Below are 15286 nucleotides of genomic sequence, written 5' to 3'. Positions count from 1 at the left end.
TGTCTCATCTATGAGTGGGGAGTGCAGGCCTACATGTGCCGGACTTATTTATGCCGTGGCGGAGGGGAGCGTCCACTTCCCATTTCCTGGGAGTGGAACGCAGCGATCCGGGCGATGAGACGCAAACCGCGCATGCGCAGAGAGCGCCATCGTCAGGCGCATGCGCGGTGCGCGGCAGACCGACCGGATGCATAGAGAAAGGTGGAGGAGTGAAGAGTGCACATTTCCTGTTTCCGGAATATGGGACGCACTGCTCAGTGAGACGCACGCCGCGCATGCGCAATGCACACCATTGTGCAGCGCATGTGCGGTACACGGCAGACGGACCAGGAGCGAAGAAGTGATTGCCAGTGACTCAGTGATGACGATAGGTTAGCAGTCAATAGTGTCCTGTAGTGATGCTGGCAAGGAGTGTGTACGGTGACATTGCCAGTCATGGTGCCTGATACAGATTATTATTCAGGTGACAAGTGGAGCCTGGAAAAGAGAAAAAGACTTTTAAGTAAAAAGGTTAGGATAAAAAGGGGATTAATATAAAATTGCATGTAGATATTCACAAAGGTGCCTACAGGGAAAATAGGCAGGTATACTGAAAATCATGCAATTAAACACACAAAAGGACATAGATGGATATACATAAAATATATATAATATAGACTATGAGCATCACAGTGACCTATTATGAATCATGTTGGCCAATGCAATAAACCAAATTGTGGCATATGTGTGAGAAAAGGAGATTAAGGATGATGCAGGTCATTAAAAGATGCTCAATCAGTATGTTTCAAAGGAAACACAAGCTTACAGTATATGATCCAAAAAATGCTACAAAAACAAAAACAGGTCCGACCAGAAATCTAAATAGCGACCTCATACTCCCTGTTAAGACCACTAGGCTCTAGAGTCTTTAATGTATTGAGACAATGTTGTATTCAACAATTTGACCAAAGGTGACACATTTACCCATCCATTGTCAGGACGGGTGTTCCCTATTAGAGGTTTTTTTACGTGTGAATCATCTTTCGTCGTGTATCTAATAAAATGTCCCTGTGGTCTCGGATATGTTGGGGAAACTACCCAACATATCCGAGACAGAATCAGTAAACACAAATCTACGATAAGATGCAAACAGACCCTTCTCCCGGTACCCTATCATTTTATCACATTAGGACACACTGTTGCCCAACTGAAATATCAGATAATAGAGCATGTGCCCCCTATGCGCAGGGGAGGTAACAGGATACGCATCCTCAAAGAAAAAGAGGCGTATTGGATTCATACATTAAAGACTCTAGAGCCTAGTGGTCTTAACAGGGAGTATGAGGTCGCTATTTAGATTTCTGGTCGGACCTGTTTTTGTTTTTGTAGCATTTTTTGGATCATATACTGTAAGCTTGTGTTTCCTTTGAAACATACTGATTGAGCATCTTTTAATGACCTGCATCATCCTTAATCTCCTTTTCTCACACATATGCCACAATTTGGTTTATTGCATTGGCCAACATGATTCATAATAGGTCACTGTGATGCTCATAGTCTATATTATATATATTTTATGTATATCCATCTATGTCCTTTTGTGTGTTTAATTGCATGATTTTCAGTATACCTGCCTATTTTCCCTGTAGGCACCTTTGTGAATATCTACATGCAATTTTATATTAATCCCCTTTTTATCCTAACCTTTTTACTTAAAAGTCTTTTTCTCTTTTCCAGGCTCCACTTGTCACCTGAATAATAATCTGTATCAGGCACCATGACTGGCAATGTCACCGTACACACTCCTTGCCAGCATCACTACAGGACACTATTGACTGCTAACCTATCGTCATCACTGAGTCACTGGCAATCACTTCTTCGCTCCTGGTCCGTCTGCCGTGTACCGCACATGCGCTGCACAATGGTGTGCATTGCGCATGCGCGGCGTGCGTCTCACTGAGCAGTGCGTCCCATATTCCGGAAACAGGAAATGTGCACTCTTCACTCCCCCACCTTTCTCTATGCATCCGGTCGGTCTGCCGCGCACCGCGCATGCGCCTGACGATGGCGCTCTCTGCGCATGCGCGGTTTGCGTCTCATCGCCCGGATCGCTGCGTTCCACTCCCAGGAAATGGGAAGTGGACGCTCCCCTCCGCCACGGCATAAATAAGTCCGGCACATGTAGGCCTGCACTCCCCACTCATAGATGAGACACCCTGAATCACCACTGAAGGTATGTAAAGGCTCTGGTCTGCTGTTTATAACTCCAGGACTCATGACTCTTTTATATTGGCTGTTTGGTCACATGGACCCCTATCGGTCCTGAGAACTGGTATCAGCTTTTGTTGATTGTGTAATCAGCTGTTTGGTCTTGGGCTTGGTAAATGCCAGTGCGATATTTCTTTATTTGAATCACTTAATTGTGTTATTCCTAGGTGGAACATGTAGTGGCACCCTTGCATTGCTCTAATCATATTTTCTGCAGCCAGAGCACCTTGCATCTCATTTTGTTCTAATCAAAGTAAGTCAATGTGCCATCCGACTAATGTTGCACCTGTTTTGTTTGTTATCCCTGTAACATGTATTATCTAATCTATTCCGACAGACTCTTGAAGAGCCTGGGGAGTGGCTCAGTATGCATATTTAGCGCCTTTACTTATTTCCCCTTGTTGGATATCTCATCCCACATCCTGATATAAGGTACTGAATAGTGGATGTTAGTATTGGTATCCCTGATTTCCGAAAATTTTGGCCCTGGTAAAGCCGGTGTTATACTTATTCCCTGAGCTATTTGTTTATTATTTTTTCTTAGGTGGAATAGGTAATTGCAATTTTGTACTATCCAGTAGAGTCTCTATAGGCATAGCGCCCTCACTTCACCTTGATCCAATCGAAGTAAGTTAATATGTCACTTCACTATAGCTGCACTTTTTTGAAGTGTTCCTTGTAACATGGATCATCTATTTATCCCATAGACCTCTGCATGAGCCTGGGTAGTGTTTCAGCAAGCACTCATAACGCTCTCATATACTTTCCTTTTGCTAAAATCTACATCCTCAAAGCTTCAAAGCTTGATATAAGGTAATGGAAAGATTATATGCGAGAGCTTTGAATTATTATAGCCACATTTATTGATATTAATGATGTGATTATGAGAATAGCTTTCTTCTATTCAGATAGATAAAGAGCCAATTTAATCCTTCCTGGACTTTTTTTGTCCTCTTCTCCAATATACAGTACTGCAAGGTAGATATTTAATTGGTGCCTTGGGAGCTTCTAGGTTCCCTCCTGGTCCCCGTACCTCCCTGTGTTCTGTGACTAAAAAAATTTTTTCTATGTTCTGTCTTTATTGAACGAAATTGTTTGTTTTCTGACATTATTTTGTGTCTCTCAGGTATACCACCTCATATGCTGCTTGTACTTTGATGCAACATCCGTTGCCTAGCAAATAATCTCAATTAGTGACTGTATTTTAGGTGGGTGATATGATGATATTGTTCTTTGTCATTCTATGGAGTATGTCTCTTCTGATTTGTTTTTCAATTTTTCTATTTTTTTCTTTTTTTGAAAATGTACTGATGTATTGAGATTTATAACACTAGGTCATTTAATTCTCTTAATATGATATTTAACTTGTGATCTCTGATCATGACATACTTAAATATTTTGTCTAGATACACGGATTTCGTGTTAAATATTTTTTCACTGAATGGATTATGTATGGAAGTGTAATCATGTGAACACAATGCTGTTGTACAATGTGTAAACTAATATTTTTCTTTTCTGTTATGATTTATTTACCAGAATGTCCTTGATAAAAACCTGAGTTAAGGTTGAAACGTCGGACTTTTCTAACACAAGTCAAATAAAAATTTATATCACAAAAATCAAGATTTTCTTCTTATTCTTGGAGTGTGCCGGGGTTTTTTGCATTTACGTCAGGGGACTCTGACGGTGGGTCAATACGCGATCCGGTTTCGCACCCTGGCCTCAGAACTCGGGTGGAACAACGAGGCCCTAACCGCCGCCTTCTGGGAAGGACTCTCAGGGCGAATTAAAGACGAGCTGGCGGGTCGTGACGTACCGACCACCCTGGATGCCCTGATTGCCCTAGCGACTCGAGTGGACATTCGCTTTCAGGAGCGATCCAAGGAAGTGTCCCGTGAGAGACGTCCGGTACGGCATTCCTCTCCTCCGCGGAAACCCTCCGTACTTCAGTCATCGACAGCTGGGGCTCCCGTCTACGAGCCCATGCAGATCGACCGAGTGCGTCAGTCTGAACAACGCCGAGCAGAGCGGCTCGCCAAGGGTCTCTGCTTTTACTGCGGTGAGGGCACACACCTGCTACGCTCCTGTCCAGAGAGGCCGGGAAACTCCAAAGCCTAGGGTTGGTAGGAGAGGCCACCCTAGGTGCTGGGACTCTCTCTGACCCGGTTACATGGACAGTGCAAGTGACAACGGGAGAGACGCGGTTCACGGCTGATGCCTACCTCGATTCCGGGGCAGCAGGCAATTTCATCCAGCAGGCCACGGTGGACAAGTACCGGGTGCCTGTTATTCCACTCGACAAGCCCCTAGTGATTGCCTCGGTGGATGGGAGACCCCTCTCTGACACCATCTCCTGGATCACCAGGCCGGTCGAACTGCGTATCGGTGCCCTTCACACCGAGAACATCGCTTTCTACGTCCTCCCACACATGTCCCACCAGATCCTGCTGGGACTTCCATGGTTGCGGACACACGAACCATCAGTTACCTGGGGCACTGGCGAAATCACCCGATGGGGCTCTTCATGTCATGAGAGGTGCCTAAAGTCCATACAACCCATCCGACGACCTCCGGTTCCAGAGAACCTACCGGGGCTGCCCTCGGCCTATTGGTCCTTTGCAGATGTCTTTGATAAAAAGGAATCCGAGGTACTGCCGCCACATCGTCCATACGATTGTGCCATCGACCTGCTCCCAGGAACAACACCACCACGAGGACGGATATATCCTTTATCTCCAGCCGAGACAAGGGCCATGTCTGCTTACATCTCAGAGAGCCTGGCAAGGGGGTTCATTCGGAGATCCTCCTCTCCTGCTGGAGCAGGTTTCTTCTTTGTCAAGAAGAAAGAGGGCGACTTACGCCCATGCATAGACTACCGGGGTTTGAATCAAATCACCGTAAAAAACAAGTACCCTCTGCCGCTCATTCCCGAATTGTTTGACCGGCTTCGAGGAGCTCGTGTGTTCACCAAGCTGGATCTTCGGGGTGCTTACAATCTGGTACGCATCCGCTCTGGTGACGAATGGAAAACCGCGTTCAATACGCGCGATGGACATTATGAATACTGCGTGATGCCCTTCGGCCTGTGTAACGCTCCTGCCGTCTTTCAAGAACTGGTGAACGACGTGTTCCGGGACCTTCTCTACATCTGTGTGGTAGTGTATCTAGATGACATCCTTGTCTTCTCTCCGGACCTCCAAACCCACAGAGAAAACGTGCAGCTGGTTCTACAAAGACTGAGAGAGAATCGTCTGTACGCAAAGTATGAGAAGTGTGTCTTTGAGCAGTCTTCTCTCCCCTTTCTGGGGTACATCATCTCTGATACTGGACTGCAGATGGATCCCAAGAAGGTCTCCGCCATTCTCAACTGGCCTCCTCCTTCTGGACTGAAGGCAATCCAACGCTTCCTGGGATTCGCCAACTACTACCGCCAGTTTATCCCTCACTTCTCTGCCTTGACTGCTCCTCTCTCCGCTTTGACTAAGAAGGAGGCTAATCCAAAGGACTGGTCACCTGCGGCTGACGCCGCGTTTGGCTCTCTGAAGCGGGCTTTTGCTTCCTCTCCTGTACTCCACCGTCCGGAGTTAAACCGCCAGTTCACCTTGGAGGTGGATGCCTCCTCCTCAGGAGCCGGAGCAGTGCTCATGCAAAAGTCCTCCTCCGGGAAGATGGTGACTTGCGGATTCTTCTCCAAGGGCTTCTCAGCGCCTGAACGCAACTACACCATCGGTGACCGAGAGCTCTTGGCAGTCAAACTGGCTTTGGAGGAATGGCGCTACCTCCTGGAAGGTGCAGTGTACCCCGTGATTATTTACACGGACCACAAGAACTTGGAATACCTACGGTCCGCTCAGCGTCTGAACCCACGGCAAGCCAGGTGGTCCCTATTCTTTGCCAGGTTTGATTTCCAGCTTCACTTCCGACCCGCGGACAAGAATGTACGCGCTGATGCCTTGTCCAGGTCTTTCATGCCCATGGAGCAGGAGGAAGAGACTACCCAACCCATCATTTGTCCTAGTAAAATCATTCCGGTGGCCCCTGTCACCCTGGCCCAGATACCGCCCGGGAAGACCTATGTCTCCGAGGTAGACAGGGAAAAAGTGTTACACTGGGGTCATGCCTCGAAAACAGCCGGTCATGCTGGTCAGAAAAAGACATGGGGTGCGATTGTACGTCATTATTGGTGGCCATCCCTTCGCACGGACGTCGCTGCTTTTGTATCCGCCTGTTCCTCTTGTGCCAGGAACAAGACGCCCAAACACCTCCCATATGGCCGTCTTCTGCCTCTGCCGATACCCTCAGTTCCGTGGCAACACATAGCAATGGACTTTATTACGGACTTGCCATTGTCCTCCGGACACACAGTCATATGGGTCGTGGTGGACCGGTTCTCTAAAATGGCCCATTTCGTCCCTATGGCTGGACTGCCCTCTGCTCAGGAACTCGCGGACGCCTATATACAACACATCTTCCGCTTGCATGGCTTTCCGTTACACATCGTATCCGACAGAGGAACTCAGTTCACCTCCCGCTTCTGGAGGGCTCTCTGTAAACATCTGGGAGTGACTCTGGACTTTTCATCTGCATACCATCCTCAGTCTAATGGCCAAGTGGAGAGGGTCAATCAAATCTTGACCTCTTTCTTACGTCACTATGTTAACGCCCATCACGACGACTGGTCCGCTCTTCTTCCTTGGGCTGAATTCTCCCACAACCACCACATCAGTGAGTCGTCCTCCAGCTCTCCCTTCCATGTCGTTTACGGACTTCAGCCTTCCATCCCATTGCCTGTATCCCCTTCTTCGGATGTCCCTGCTGCAGATACAGTAGCCCGTGACTTTGCAACCATTTGGGACTCTGTCAAAGCGTCCCTTGGGCGTGCTTCCCTGCGGATGAAAAAACACGCAGACAAGAAACGTCTGGACCCTCCGTGTTTCTCTCCTGGAGATCTCGTCTGGCTTGCTTCCCAGTACGTCCGCCTGAAGATACCATCATACAAGCTGGGTCCTCGCTACATTGGGCCGTTTAAAGTCCTCAACAAGATCAATGAGGTCTCCTACAAGCTACAGCTCCCGGCCACGATGAGGATACCCAACTCATTCCACGTCTCCCTGCTCAAGCCGGTTGTCCTTGGTCCCTTCTCCGCTGCTGCCAGTCCGGCTCCTCCACCTATTGCCGATGACGACATCTATGCTATAAGGGATATCGTGGCCATGAAGACCGTACGAGGTCGACAGTTCTTCCTGGTGGACTGGGAAGGGTATGGTCCTGAGGATAGGTCCTGGGAGCCCAGGGAGAACGTGGGCACTCCTCTGATCCGTGCCTTCATGTCCCGGTTGCGGGGAGGGGGGCGTGGGGGGGGGTACTGTCACGCTCCCCGGGTCCTCGGCTCCCCTTCCCGGGTCCTCGGTTCCGCTCCCCGGGTCCTCACCCCCGCTCCCCGGCTCACCTGCCACGCTCCCCGCTCTCCAGCCTCCGGTGCCCGTCCTTCCCAGGCCCCCTGGTCCCCGATCCCGGCGCCCGACGGCTTCCCAGGCCCTGGCCGGCTCCCCTGCGTCCTCCTCTCAGCTTCCTTCCCTGGCTTCTGGCACCCGGGCGGCGCGCATGCGCACTAGGGCGCGCGCGCGGTCACTGACCCTTTCTTAAAGGGCCAGCGTCCATTAACAGGAAATGAGGCTAAACAGGTACAGGGTATAAAGGGGGTTATTGTCCAAGGGGGCGGGGCCTGATCTTCGTGTTTCCTAAGCTAGGAGTCAGGTCTCCTGGTGTCTCTGTGCATGTACTCACCTATCTCTCTTGTAGAGCCGTGCCTGCCTCGCCATCCAGTCCTGCCGTATCCTGAACCCCGAACGCTGTCCATCTGCCATCCTGACAGTCCGCACCATCTCGGATCCCTGCGGTGACCCGTCATCTCGCTCCAAAGGTTCCGGACCCCGCCTGACATCATCTCGGCTTCCGAACCTGAGCTGCGTCACCCGGACTACCACCCGTGACTCCTTGGTCCCAGGGACTTCTCCGCTATACTCGTGTGCACGGACTGTTCTGCTGTTTATAGTGTTCCAGCCACCGGACTCTTTACTACCATCTAGGAGTTCGGCCCAGTGGATCCACCTCCTGGGTCTGCCCGTCCACCTGGCCGTGACAGATATTTGCAGCACGTCTGCATGCATTGCACACTCAAACTCATTGTTACTAAGCCATTATACTAGCAAACACTGAGTGAACTTAGCGGCATCCTAAACTTGGCTATTGGACTTCTGTATAGTCCCAGTAGTGCACAGATATTTGCAGCACCTCTGCCTGCATTGCACACTCAAACTCATTGTTACTAAGCTATTATACTAGCAAACACTGAGTGAACCTAGTGGCATCCTAAACGTGGCTATTAGACTTCTGTATAGTCCCAGTAGTGCACAGATATTTTCAGCACCTCTGCCTGCATTGCACACTCAAACTCATTGTTACTAAGCCATTATACTAGTAAACACTGAGTGAACCTAGTGGCATCCTAAACGTGGCTATTGGACTTCTGTATAGTCCCACTAGTGCAAAGATATTTGCAGCACGTCTGCCTGCACTGCACACTCAAACTCATTGTTACTAAGCTATTATACTAGCAAACACTGAGTGAACTTAGTGGCATCCTAAACGTGGCTATTGGACTTCTGTATAGTCCCAGTAGTGCACAGATATTTGCAGCACCTCTGCCTGCATTGCACACTCAAACTCATTGTTACTAAGCCATTATACTAGCAAACACTGAGTGAACCTAGTGGCATCCTAAACGTGGCTATTGGACTTCTGTATAGTCCCACTAGTGCAAAGATATTTGCAGCACGTCTGCATGCATTGCACACTCAAACTCATTGTTACTAAGCCATTATACTAGCAAACACTGAGTGAACTTAGCGGCATCCTAAACGTGGCTATTGGACTTCTGTATAGTCCCAGTAGTGCACAGATATTTGCAGCACCTCTGCCTGCATTGCACACTCAAACTCATTGTTACTAAGCCATTATACTAGCAAACACTGAGTGAACCTAGTGGCATCCTAAACGTGGCTATTGGACTTCTGTATAGTCCCACTAGTGCAAAGATATTTGCAGCACGTCTGCCTGCATTGCACACTCAAACTCATTGTTACTAAGCCATTATACTAGCAAACACTGAGTGAACCTAGTGGCATCCTAAACGTGGCTATTGGACTTCTGTATAGTCCCACTAGTGCACAGATATTTGCAGCACGTCTGCCTGCATTGCACACTCAAACTCATTGTTACTAAGCCATTATACTAGCAAACACTGAGTGAACCTAGTGGCATCCTAAACGTGGCTATTGGACTTCTGTATAGTCCCACTAGTGCAAAGATATTTGTAGCACGTCTGCCTGCATTGCACACTCAAACTCATTGTTACTAAGCCATTATACTAGCAAACACTGAGTGAACCTAGTGGCATCCTAAACGTGGCTATTGGACTTCTGTATAGTCCCACTAGTGCAAAGATATTTGCAGCACGTCTGCCTGCATTGCACACTCAAACTCATTGTTACTAAGCCATTATACTAGCAAACACTGAGTGAACCTAGTGGCATCCTAAACGTGGCTATTGGACTTCTGTATAGTCCCACTAGTGCAAAGATATTTGCAGCACTGCTGCCTGCATTGCACACTCAAACTCATTGTTACTAAGCCATTATACTAGCAAACACTGAGTGAAATTAGTGGCATCCTAAAGTTGACTATTGGACTTCTGTATAGTCCCACTAGTGCACAGATATTTGCAGCACGTCTGCCTGCATTGCACACTCAAACTCATTGTTACTAAGCCATTATACTAGCAAACACTGAGTGAAATTAGTGGCATCCTAAAGTTGACTATTGGACTTCTGTATAGTCCCACTAGTGCACAGATATTTGCAGCACGTCTGCCTGCATTGCACACTCAAATTCATTGTTACTAAGCCATTATACTAGCAAACACTGAGTGAACCTAGTGGCATCCTAAACGTGGCTATTGGACTTCTGTATAGTCCCACTAGTGCAAAGATATTTGCAGCACGTCTGCCTGCATTGCACACTCAAACTCATTGTTACTAAGCCATTATACTAACAAACACTGAGTGAACCTAGTGGCATCCTAAACGTGGCTATTAGACTTCTGTATTGTCCCACTAGTGCAAAGATATTTGCAGCACGTCTGCCTGCATTGCACACTCAAACTCATTGTTACTAAGCCATTATACTAACAAACACTGAGTGAACCTAGTGGCATCCTAAACGTGGCTATTAGACTTCTGTATTGTCCCACTAGTGCAAAGATATTTGCAGCACGTCTGCCTGCATTGCACACTCAAAGTAATTGTTACTAAGCCATTATACTAGCAAACACTGAGTGAACTTAGTGGCATCATATAAGTGGCTGTTGGACTTCTGTATTGTCCCACTAGTGCAAAGATATTTGCAGCACGTCTGCCTGCATTGCACACTCAAACTCATTGTTACTAAGCCATTATACTAGCAAACACTGAGTGAACTTAGTGGCATCATAAAAGTGGATGTTGGACTTCTGTATTGTCCCACTAGTGCAAAGATATTTGCAGCACGTCTGCCTGCATTGCACACTCAAACTCATTGTTACTAAGCCATTATACTAGCAAACACTGAGTGAACCTAGTGGCATCCTAAACGTGGCTATTGGACTTCTGTATAGTCCCACTAGTGCAAAGATATTTGCAGCACGTCTGCCTGCATTGCACACTCAAACTCATTGTTACTTACTAAGACATTATAATACCAAAAATTGAGTAAACTTAGTGGCATACAAGAAGTGGCTGTTGTACTCCATTAGTGGCCCACTGGTGCAAATCTATGTGCAGCACCTGTGCAGGACACCCTCCTGCTCTGTTTTTAATAAGCTATAATGATAGCAAAAAATACTGCCATTTAGTGGCATCATAGAACTGGATGTTGTATTCCATTATTGTCCAACTGGTGCCAAGCAATTTTAGCACCTGTGCAGGACACCCTCCTGCTCTGTTTTTAATAAGCTATATTGATAGCAAAAAATACTGCCATTTAGTGACATCATAGAACTGGATGTTGTATTCCATTATTGTCCCACTGGTGCCAAGCTATTTCTAGCACCTGTGCAGGACACCCTCATGCACATTTTGCTACGCTAATGTTATAGCAAACTCAGGGAATTCATTGCTGCATTTGATAATTCGGAGGGATAGAAAGTGAGGCTTTCTTTAGCTTTTCCTTCTGTTCATAGACAGCATCTCCAAGTCCACACCCGAAGAGCAATTTCTCCTCCACATGTAAGTGTGGAGAGGCAGCTAGTGCGCATGCGTGTTCCGATTTACCCCAGCTGCAGCCCAACTACAGTGTTTCTCCTAGTGAGTATGCTCAGCCTGACTGTGCCATTCCTGACGCTAAGTCTTCATTTCGGGATACAGCGCATGCTCCCACACTTAGTGTGAAAAGCCTCTTTGCACAGGTACTTGCATTCCGTGCCGGGTCTAAGTCCTGTTTTGTGCCGAGACACCATGCTAAAGCTGATAGTCTTTTTTCAGAGACTCTATTTCATGCAACTGACCATGCTCAGGCACTTACTGCATCAGAAACTAGGTCCGGTAATGAACTCTTTGGCCCTGCCCCTGATGTGGGGGGGCCATATAGACCACAGGGCATCAGGTGTCCTGACGATGTGGCGAGGCCACTCCCAAATGGCTTGCAGAGGCCCGCCCCTATGACTTGTCACCTCATTATTGATGGTCAGACGATGACTGGTGAGGTGTTTGTGTTGTGGCAGTCATGAGGTCATTATTGAAGTTGCGGTTCCAAATAGGACGCTAGTTATGCCACTCATGACGTGTCACTCTGCTTTTGTCTCCAGGAGGTGCATTGTGGTCCACCCTGGTTTGGGGCGGACCCAGGTTATAAAACGGGCTGGAGCCAACAAGGAGGTGCGCAGTCTTCTATTATGCTCCGAAAGAGCACACCTCCATGTGTTGAACCCATTGCGGCTTTAGGCCAGAGGTAGGCAGGGATAGGGCGTCGATGCAGGCCGCCACCACAGTTGGTAACTCAGAACGGTTAAGACCAGCTCCTGTCCTACAAGTCCTGCTTGTGCAGCCCAGTGGCATTAACAGGCCTGCTGCTGCTGATGTGCCTGCTGTCCACAGGTGTGGCCCCAATACATACGGTCAGCGTACTCAATGGCCCCTGTGATGTTAACAGGGAGTTCCTGGGCTGGGTGGGCGTGTGGACCCTGTGACGCTAACAGGGCTCCCAGTCTCAAGATCCGAGTGGCGTCTAACTCGGTTCAGGCAACTATTAGTTTCATAGCCACACAGATCTGTATCCTCCACCTAACTTTCCATTTGCCAACCTCTCCTTTTCCATCTGGGAGCACGGTGAACATTGACTGCTGATGGGGATATATACCTTTCTCTTTCTTTTCTTATTAATTTTCGTTATATACCGGTAACATAGTATATACCACCTTATCCAAATCTGCCAGTCCCACCGTAACAGATAGTGTTTCTTCATCAAATGTTACTTTTGCTTAACCACCAAACCCACTCACAAAAACTTTTTTCCCCTTTCCAACACACCTGTTCCCCTTTCCACCAGCATTTGTCCTTTTTCAACTCATTTGGTATATGACCAAAAGTGCAACTCTGCAGGGACACCATACTTAATGCCATCTCAGCCCAGCAGCCAGCCCTCGGTCCCTCAGATGTGGACAAGTAAAAGCCCATTTCCTCCTATCCATGACAAAGCGTTGAGATTCACTCTGTGCAGCACTGGTGTTTACTGGAAAAGCAGATCTAAGAATCCGTACCACCTTCTGCAGATACTCCTGTATACGTGCGTCCCTTTCTATGGCTGATATTATTTCGCCAAATTTTGTCTTGTACCGGGGATCTAACAGTGTGGCAACCCAGTAGTTAGCATTACTTCGAATTCGTACAATCCGAGGGTCATGTTGTAGGTAGTGCAGCAAGAAGGCGCTCATGTGTCTTGTGCATCCAGGAGGACCAAGCCCTTGGTTTGTTGGTGGCAGAGAGGTGAGAATCGTGCCTCCTTCCTCTGCCCTCTCCCCCCAACCTCGCACAACCGAAATGTGAGCAAGCTCTCACTCATCTGCTGAGTCTTCCATGCCCATCGCAAGTTCGTCCTCCATTTCTTCATGGGCTCCTGCACCTTCCTCAACAATTTTTGCTGATAGTATGTGCCCTTGTTAATCCCTATCCCCCACCATGACTGCCGCCTAGGTGCCGCTCAACGTATGGACCTTGTACATCTTATTATCCCTTCTGCATATGACTCCTCCTGTACTTCCTCCCCTTCCTCTTGGACCAACACCTGACTCCGAATAATGCTTACAGTGTGCTCCATCTTGTAGATGACCAGAATTGTCACGCTGAGAATGGCATCGCTAGTGCTAAACATCTTCGTCGACATTTGTAAACTGTGTAGAAGGGTGCATAGGTCCTTGATCTGACACCACTCCAGCAGCGTGATCTGCACCACCTCTGGATCAAGTTAGCCCAGGGTATACATAATACCGTATTTCAGCAGGGCTCTGCGGGGCTTCCACAGACGCTGCAACATGAGCAGATTCCAATTCCTGCGTGTTGGAACATCGTATTTCCAGCGTTTAACCGCCAGACCCTAAGACTTCAGGAGCGATGAAAGTTGTTGAGCTGCTGGGTGCGAAGGATGAAAGTGAGCACATAGCAGCGTGCCCGCTGCACAAGGCCATGTAGGCCGGGATGGTATTTTAAAAATTGCTGGAGAATCAGATTCAACACATGAGCCATACAAGGCACGTGTGTCACATTGCCCTGACGAAGGGCCGCAGACAGGTTTGCATCATTGCCGCACACAGCTGTTAAGTTACCAACGTAGTCCACTCAATCAATTTGTACTCCGGTCGCCAGGTGACAACGTGTTCCTTTCGTGCATAGTGCTGATGATGGGAAAGGAGTCGATGCCTGCGGCGCAGGTGGACGCAGGTTATGGTCACCCACTGGGTTGCGTTACCTTGACAGATACAGAGCCACAGGCTGAATGTAGGTGGTGGGTATCTCACAGATGAAGTACCATCATTCAGCTACAACCAATGGGAAGACACCACACCCTTTTTTAGGCCCCTCCTGTCTGCAGACCACTGCCAGACAAAGCTATGAACCTTTTGTTACTGTTACCCCCAGTTCAGTTTTATGAGTTTGTGTGCTTGTTACCTGACTACTTTTCCTGCTTGCTGTTTATGTACTTCGTTGGCCGATCCGCATTTCACCTCTGCTTGTTTTCTGATTAAGTCCTGGCCATCCCATTCTGTTCCTCTTCCTCAATTAATGTTTTTGACCCTGCATGACTACTATTCTCTGGAACTGCAGCCTTCCACAGGTATTGATCAACTTGTTCCCTGTGTAATTCCAAATCACTGTATAGGGGTTAAAGGGTTTCAGGGTTCTGGGTGTCCAGCTTGGTGAGTGGCTTGCCTCTAGCCTATCCTTTACAGCCCATCTGAGTGTGTCGATCCAGGCAGGCGTTACACCGTGCCCTCTGCAAAAGGCCATGTAGGCCGGGATAGTGTTTTAAAAATTGCTGGACAACCAGGTTCAACACGTGAGCCATACAAGGCACGTGTGCCACATTGTCCTGAAGAAGGGTCGCAGACTGGTTTGCATCATTGTCGCACCCGACCTTCCCTGGCTGCTGGTTGAGTGGAGACAACCATTGATGAAACTCGGTCTCACTCTCCAGAGCTAACCGTCCACAATTCCTCAGCGGTGTCTCACATTTCCCCTACATTTCAAAGTAAACATTTGACCGCCTGATGGCCTTGAGCTCTGCTGCCAGCATAGTAAGGAGGTGTTTGGGATTCCTTGGGCGCAGTTACAAGGAAGGGTGGACTGACCACACAGGGTTTGGGCCGAGGTGGAGGACCCACACGAGTTTGAGGAGGCAGAAGCAGTGGAGGAACTTGTACATACAGAGGAAGGATTGACTTGTACAGCAA

Source organism: Anomaloglossus baeobatrachus, chromosome 2 (genome assembly GCF_048569485.1).
Source record: "Anomaloglossus baeobatrachus isolate aAnoBae1 chromosome 2, aAnoBae1.hap1, whole genome shotgun sequence".
NCBI lineage: Eukaryota > Metazoa > Chordata > Amphibia > Anura > Aromobatidae > Anomaloglossus > Anomaloglossus baeobatrachus.
The sequence above is the reverse complement of the archived record's forward strand: the minus strand, read 5'-3'. Positions refer to the sequence as shown.